We start from the raw sequence: 7,924 nt of genomic DNA on the forward strand, positions 1-7,924 counted from the left end.
TGATGAGGATGTTTCATATGTTCTTAAAACTGGACTGATTCATTTGCTTCCAAAGTTTCATGGCCTTGCAGGTGAAGACCCGCACAAACATTTGAAGGAATTTCATATTGTCTACTCCACCATGAAACCCCCAGATGTCCAAGAGGATCATATATTTCTGAAGGCTTTTCCATATTCTTTAGAGGGAGTGGCAAAGGACTGGTTGTATTACCTTGCTCCACGGTCCATCACGAGCTAGGATGACCTGAAGAGAGTATTCTTAGAAAACATTTTCCTTGCTTCCAGGACCACATCCATCAGAAAGGATATCTCAGGTATTAGACAACTCAATGGAGAGAGCTTGTATGAATACTAGGAGAGATTTAAAAAACTATGTGCCAGTTGCCCTCACCATCAGATTTCAGAGCAGCTGCTTCTCCAATATTTTTATGAAGGACTCAGTAATATGGAGAGAAGTATGATAGATGCTGCCAGTGGTGGAGCCCTTGGAGACATGACTCCTGCTGAAGCCAAAAATTTAATTAAGAAGATGGCTTCCAACTCCCAGCAGTTTAGTGCCAGAAATGATGCTATAGTCATTAGAGGAGTGCATGAGGTAACTACAAACTCAGTTGCATCATCTGAAACTAAGAAGCTTGAAGGCAAACTGGATGCATTGGTTAACTTGGTAACCCAGCTGGCCTTGAACCAAAAATTTGTACCTGTCGCAAGGGTCTGTGGTTTGTGTTCCTCTGCTGACCACCATACAGACCTTTGCCCTTCCATGCAGAAACCTGGAGCAATTGAGCAGCCCGAAGCTTATGCTGCAAATATTTACAATAGACCTCCTCAACCTCAGCAACAAAATCAACCACAGTAGAACAATTATGACCTCTCCAGCAACAGATACAACCCTGGATGGAGAAATCACCCTAATCTCTGATGGTCTAGCCCTCAGCAACAACAACAGCAGCCTGCTCCTTCCTTCCAAAATGTTGCTAGCCCAAGCAGACCATACATTCCTCCACCAATCCAACAACAACAATAGCCCCAGAAACAGCCAACAGTTGAGGCCCCTCCACAACCTTCCCTCGAAGAACTTGTGAGGTAAATGACTATGCAGAACATGCAGTTTCAACAAGAGACCAGAGCTTGAATAATCAGATGGGACAATTGGCTACACAATTGAATCAACAACAGTCCCATAATTCTGACAAGCTGCCTTCCCAAGCTGTCCAAAATCCCAAAAATGTCAGTGCCATTTCATTGAGGTCGGGAAAGCAGTGTCAAGGACCTCAACCCGTAGCACCTTCCTCATCTGCAAATGAATCTGCCAAACTTCACTCTACTCCAGAAAAAGGTGATGACAAAAATTTACCTAACAATTTCTATGCAGGTGAATCTTCTTCCACTGGTAATTCTGATTTGCAGAAGCAGCACATCCCTCCTCTTCCATTCCCTCCAAGAGCAGTTTCCAACAAAAAAATGGAAGAGGCAAAGAAAGAGATATTGGAAACATTCAGAAAAGTAGAGGTAAACATACCTCTGCTGGATGCAATAAAGCAAATTCCAAGATATGCCAAATTCTTGAAGGAGCTGTGCACTAATAAGAGGAAGCTTAAAGGAAGTGAACGAATTAGCATGGGCAGAAATGTCTCCGCACTAATTGGTAAATCTGTTCCCCAAATTCCTGAAAAATGTAAAGATCGAGGTACATTCAGCATACCTTGTATTATAGGTAATAGTAAGTTTGACAATGCCATGCTAGATTTAGGAGCTACTGTTTTCGTTCTTAATGCAATTTTCCATTTTCTGCTTCTAATTACAATTTCGTTCTACTTTCATTTACGTTTCTGTTTCATTTACATTTTTGTTCATTTACGTTTCTGTTCATTTACGTTTCTGCTTCATGTTTCATTTGCGTTCTCTGTTTGAATCTATGGAAGGCTAGTTTTTCTGGTGTTGTTTCCTTTTGAGGATGAAGCCCAACTCTCTTTGAGGTTTCGTTTGTAATGTGGTTTCCTGGCAGTTTTCCCTTCACCAGTTATCCCAAATTCGTGAACATTAATCACTGCACGCTTCGTGTTCGATTAATTGCCTCTGAGCCTAACTTGCGTTCATGCTTAATGGATGAAGGGCTAACTGGTGTATGTGGTGCCTAATCACGTATTGACAACCCTAAGTTGATTTTCGCTTAGTAAATTGAAATAGGGTTGGATTAAGTGGTTGACTGTTAAGGGCGAATTCTCTATAACCCAGGATAAGAGAATGGCTTCTGAATCAGAGGAAACAACCCGTTTTTAATATTAGTAGTTTCATATTCCAGTTTACTTGTTCTGCTCTTTAATCACAAAACAAACAACCCCCCCCCCCAATCGTTACTGTTACTGTGCAAGTATATTATGAACATTTGGTTTGTCATTGCTCGTTGGGAAACGACCTAGGATCACTTCCTAGTTACTGCATTTTCATGTTTATTTGATTCGGGTACGGCCTCGATCACTAAGCTTGAGTCAAAAAATTATACCTACAACAAAAACCAATTGTTAAACACGGAAGACTAATTAAGGTACATAAATTGAAACACTTTTTTTTGCCTTTAATTGTGTAAGGCCAAGCCAATTATAGTGAGAAAAATAAAATGAAAAAGAAAACAATAGAAGAAGCATTTAATTATGTATGAAAATTGTTCACAGTTACTCATGAAATTGTGGTATGTGTTTCACAATAATTACTCCCTACTTGGAATAATGTTCAAGAATATGAACTTTGAAACAAAGTGTTTCTCCCATCAATTCTAAATTATGTTTTCATAGGTTTTTCACTAGGTCACCTTTGAAGTTACCCATTTCAATGATCCGAAAATATCAAGTGCAAATCTTAGGGATATTCTTGGTAACAAACGCTTGCATAAGTGATGAAGGGTTGTTTTCATCTTTTATAAACAGTCTGTTCAATACACTTAGCTAGACCCTGATTGAATTTTCAATACACGCATCTTTTATAAACATTTTGTTCAATACACTCATAGGATTTTTGGCTAGTTTATATGTTGAGGATGAATAAGTTCCACCCAAACTCTAGTAGCATAAAATTCATCCAATTGTTTATAAGTTTTTAGATATGAATTTTAATAATTATAGGTATTAAAAGGAAGCTCCTGAAAGCACAATAAAAAAGGGCCAAGTTTTGTGCACTGGGCATGGCTTTGTGTCTGAGCATTAGAGCATATACCTTAGTTGAAACACTTTTTTTCTTTTGGAAACCCTCTAAAATTTAAGAAATTATATCTTGTAAGTCTCATTTTGTACCAAGCAATAAGGAGAAAATAAAAAGATGAAAAATACAAAGTACTTTGAACTGAAGGGCTGGTAGAGGGAAATTAATTTGTGATGAATGGTTGGTAGTTGGTAGCTACTAGCTACCAATTGTCCGTGCTAGCTCCTTGGGTTCATCAGAATTTTGGACAAAATTATGTGAGGCAAGGCATAGATTTCGAGGTCGGACAAATGTCTAAAAAACATAGAAGTCTTCAGCTGGGAAGGAATGCATAAAGCTCTACCATGAAAATAATGTTAACAAGTAACTTTTCTAAAATGTAGGCATTGTTATCTATATGTAAATAAACAAAATGCTAATGCATGTGAGACTTCTAAGGAAAAAAAATGAATTGCCATTAACTGAAGAGGGGTTTGATAAATTTTGGCATCTGGCAATAAAACAATTCCTGAATCTAAGAAGAGTTCCTTTATTCTATTTTTCTAACACTAAGGGGAAATTTAAACTTGATGAGAACAATAGTGATAATAATGAGTTAAAATTGGCTTACATGGCAATAAAGGATGTACCTTTTAACACTTATGTACATACACCTATCTGCAGAGAAGTAGATTTCAGGAGAGTTCTAATTGCTAGCTAATGACCATGTGCTTCTGCAATTGAAATAACCTTGTCTATTACATTCTTTAGCTTTCATTTGTCTTTTTATTCAAACTATTTATAAAATGTAACTATAACTATTTATTTATTGGTAATACCCAGCCATTGAGCATGTCAACTGGTTGGTAGTGATAATCTTACCTTCAAAAGTTATTTTTATTGCTGACTGACAGGGAGGAAAACAATTTTTTTTTGTGTTGACCATGACCATGTTAATGATAGGATGACATTTCTTTATATATTTTTTAAGAACTAAAAATTATTATAGATTGCATGCTTGAGCTGTATTGGCTCAGATATGAACCCTATTTATTCTTTTAACGCAAAGCATGGTGTGGTAGCAACACTATATTGACAAGTGGATATGCCATACAACACATAAAATAACAAAGTGACATGCTGACACGAAAATTAAGAGACAGAACCAGAAATGTGATATTTGGTGCATGTACCTGCATAGCCAACATAGTCCACCAACTTTAAATTTTTCATTGAAGTGATCTACCGAATTAACTCTAGTACCTTTGCTTTACATATAAAGCGCGTGAATCCATTGCCTCCCCAAAAGGCAGCTGTAGGCGGGATTTATGTCCATCACTTGGAAAACCACATTGCAAGTGTGGGGGCCTATCTGAATGGGGATGTCAATTTCCCCCATCACCTCCCGCCGACTACCGTCGAAAGCTCGTACTACCATCGAACTCGGTTTTAGACGTGACGCATTAAAAGGAAGTTTCTCCAAGGTGGTCTTTGGCGTCACATTTAAACTTTAACAATTATCGATGAGTACCTTAGCGATGACATGGTCCATGCATCTGATAGACACATGTAGAGCTTTGTTGTGCCCTCTCCCCTCAACTGGAATCTCTTCTTCCGCGAACACGATATAGTTATTGGTAGTTATGTGATTAACAATGCCTTCAAAACCCTCGACTGAGATGTCGTGTGCTACGTGGGCTTCGTTAAGGACCTTTACCAATAGTGCACGATGAGGCTCGGAGTTTATGAGCAGTTCGAGCAAAGAGATCCTTGCTGGAGTTTTATTCAATTGCTCAACTACATTAAACTCACTTTTTTGGATGAGACGAAGGAACTCATGAGCCTCTTCCAAGGTCATCGCCTTTCCTTAGAGACCTTCCTTCTTTTCAGCTCCCTTTACTACCGGGGGATCAACTTCTTTTGAGGGGGTGGCCGCGCCTGCGGACTCTTGGGTCATGGGTGCTTTCCCCTTGGAAGGCAATTCCGCCAAGTGAGGGGGAGCGAACACCCGACAACTGCGGGTTATGCCACTAAGGCTGGTAATGTTGGTCACCTTGGCTGACAAGGAGTCAACCTCGGTTGTAGCCCCTTCTCCAAAAGCGGGAGGGGTATATTTCCATGGGACGGCCTTATTGCTTTGATAGGAAAATGGCATCAGCTTGGGCACTGTTGGGGGGTACTCGGACTTGGGGCTGGTCCTATTCCTAGTGAAACATATTACTAGGGCTTTGGGGGTTGGGGGAGCCTTCCTTTCTGCCGACTGCGTGCAAACCTGCGGTTCTTCCCTATCTCTCTCGGACACTTCGAGCTGCCCCCAGTCCATGAGCCGTTGAAGTAGCTCTTCCACCACGGGGTAGGTTTCCATGTCGTGTAATTCCCCGAGATGAAACAGACATTCGTTGCTTTGGTCTCTGCCACGAGAGACCATGCATGCTGCCTGCAGTGACTGGTAGATGAATCTTCTAGATGTAGCCACATCTTCTAATCTCTTTGACCCTGACGGCCTATCCTTTTCGATGGCATTTACGCTAGCTCCTCCATGACTGGCTAGTGGATTAGTCTTAACGTTGGGGCCCTCTTCTTGAAATGATATCCAGCCGGCATTTATTATGTGTTGCACCTTATACTTGAATGGCAGACAAGAATCAATGTTGTGTCCGGGGGCTCCACTATGGTATGCGCACGTGGCATTTGAGTTGTACCACTTGGGGTATGGTGACTGGAAGACCTTCCCTGGTATGGCCACCACCAAATGGTTTTCCAATAATGAGGGCCATAACTCGGAATACGCCATGAGAATAGGAGAGAACTCGTCTCTCGGGGGGCGTCGTGTATTGTTATAGCTCGCGCCAGGAGTCGTATTATTGGCTGGCCGGGGTGTGGCTAGAGCCGCGTGTTGTGCAGGCATTTTTTCTGTTGTGGCAGGCCCTTCTACTTGAGTTGGGAGGGAACTTCCGGCTCGGATCGAAAAAGTTTGGGTGGTTGTGTTGGTATGAGTTTTGAGCATTTTGGGGCGTTTTCATCGACGTTGGGGCGGTGGTGACCGCGTGGGTATCCCCTTCCTTTTTCCATGTGCCCGCCACAGGGGCTCTTCTATTGCTATTGGGGCCAGCGTTGGAGGCGTATTCAAACTTGCCTTTCCTCAGTCCGGACTCGATTCTTTCTCCGGCGAAGACGATGTCTGCAAAATTGGCCGGCATATATCCTATCAACTTCTCGTAGTAGAACGTAGGCAGCGTATCTACCATAATCGTGATCATTTCCCTCTCAGTCATAGGTGGGATGACTTGGGCTGCTAGGTCTCTCCACCTTTGAGCATATTCCTTGATGGACTCATGTTCCCGTTTGCTCATGCTTTGAAGTTGGTTCTGATCGGGAGCCATATGTGTGTTGTATTGGTACTGCCTAATGAAAGCAGTTGCCAAGTCTTTCCACGACCGGACCTAAGAGGCTTCCAAATTTGTGTACCACGTCACTGTTGCTCCGGCTAAGCTGTCTTGAAAGAAGTGCATTAAAAGCTTTTCATCCGTGGAATATGCCCCCATCCTTCGGCAATACATCCGAAGATGACTCTTTGGGCACGTCGTCCCTTTATATTTATCGAAATTTGGTACTTTAAACTTGGGAGAAATGATGATGTCAGGTACCAGACACAGATCAGCTAAATCCGAGAAATGATAGTTGTTGAGGCCTTCCACCGCTCTCAATCTCTCTTCAAGCAGATCGATCTTTCCCTTGTCTTTTGAAATGGGAACGAGTTCCTTAATGGGTGCGGATTGAGACGGGGCATGGCAGATTATGTTTGGTTAGGGCAACTCATGGGGGGCCGGTTCTTTTGGGGGAAGTAGAGGGCCTAAATGGGCATATCCTTCATCATCTTCTTGCAGAGGATAGTCGGCATGAGGAGGGAGCTGTCCCTTGAAGGTAGGGGCTTGGCTCAAATCGTCTAGAGCGGTACGGCGAATGAAGTTTGGAGGCAAACCATAAGGGTAGGCTTGAGGACTATACCTCCGATTGAAACCCGTCACACTTCTGTCCCGGCCCAAGTTCATTGCGGGTTATAGCACTGGTTCCGCTTCCCTAGTTGTATTGGAAGCGGCTGCCGTAGCATTGTCTTCTATTGATTTTTGAATTTTTAGCATGGCTTCCGTGATAGAAGCCATCTGATCTTTTAAGGCCGACATATCGGCCTTCATTTGTTCTTGCACTCCCTCTTCGTTATCCATCTTACTTTTGGATCGGGTGTTATAGGGGTGCCTTTGTGCTTTTTTAGTTATGGTGAGTTCCCTAAAGAAACAAACAGTGGTGAGCATGCCACCAAATCATGAATATGCTAATGAATGATCAGAGCACTTAGATCCACCTCAAGGCCTTTTTAGACAACGTGATGAGTTTCAGAACTTCTCTTTTTATAAAAAGGAACAAAAGCTTTCATCTAGCCAAGATTTTACAAAAGTGTTACAACAGAACCTAACGGTTTCTAATTATACGGGCCATTAAATCTATCATGTGTTGATAGTAATTGATTAGCCCGTGAATTTCCTTTGGGGCTGAACACACTTCGGCCATGGCCCTTGCTTTGGCTAGTAGTCGCGGGAGGTCTTGACTTCCACTTAAGGTCAAGGCGAACCTATCCATCCACATGGTTGCTTCTTGATGCAATGCATCAATCACCCTCCCTCTTGTTTCCTTCTCGGCGTATGCTTGTGCGAAGTCCTCTACTAGCTTTTGCTCATGGGTCAAAGAT

At 42.1% G+C, this 7,924-nt stretch overlaps 1 non-coding gene across 1 annotated transcript; it reads right to left on the bottom strand.

Annotated features, from left to right (window-relative positions):
- Nucleotides 1-291: 291 nt before the first annotated feature.
- LOC112998434 (small nucleolar RNA R71) lies at nucleotides 292-400 on the bottom strand. Its single transcript, XR_003263535.1, has one exon. It is a non-coding gene; the product is annotated as a small nucleolar RNA R71 (small nucleolar RNA).
- Nucleotides 401-7,924: the final 7,524 nt, after the last annotated feature.

Source organism: Glycine max, chromosome 11, assembly GCF_000004515.6.
Source record: "Glycine max cultivar Williams 82 chromosome 11, Glycine_max_v4.0, whole genome shotgun sequence".
In the NCBI taxonomy this organism is placed as follows: domain Eukaryota; kingdom Viridiplantae; phylum Streptophyta; class Magnoliopsida; order Fabales; family Fabaceae; genus Glycine; species Glycine max.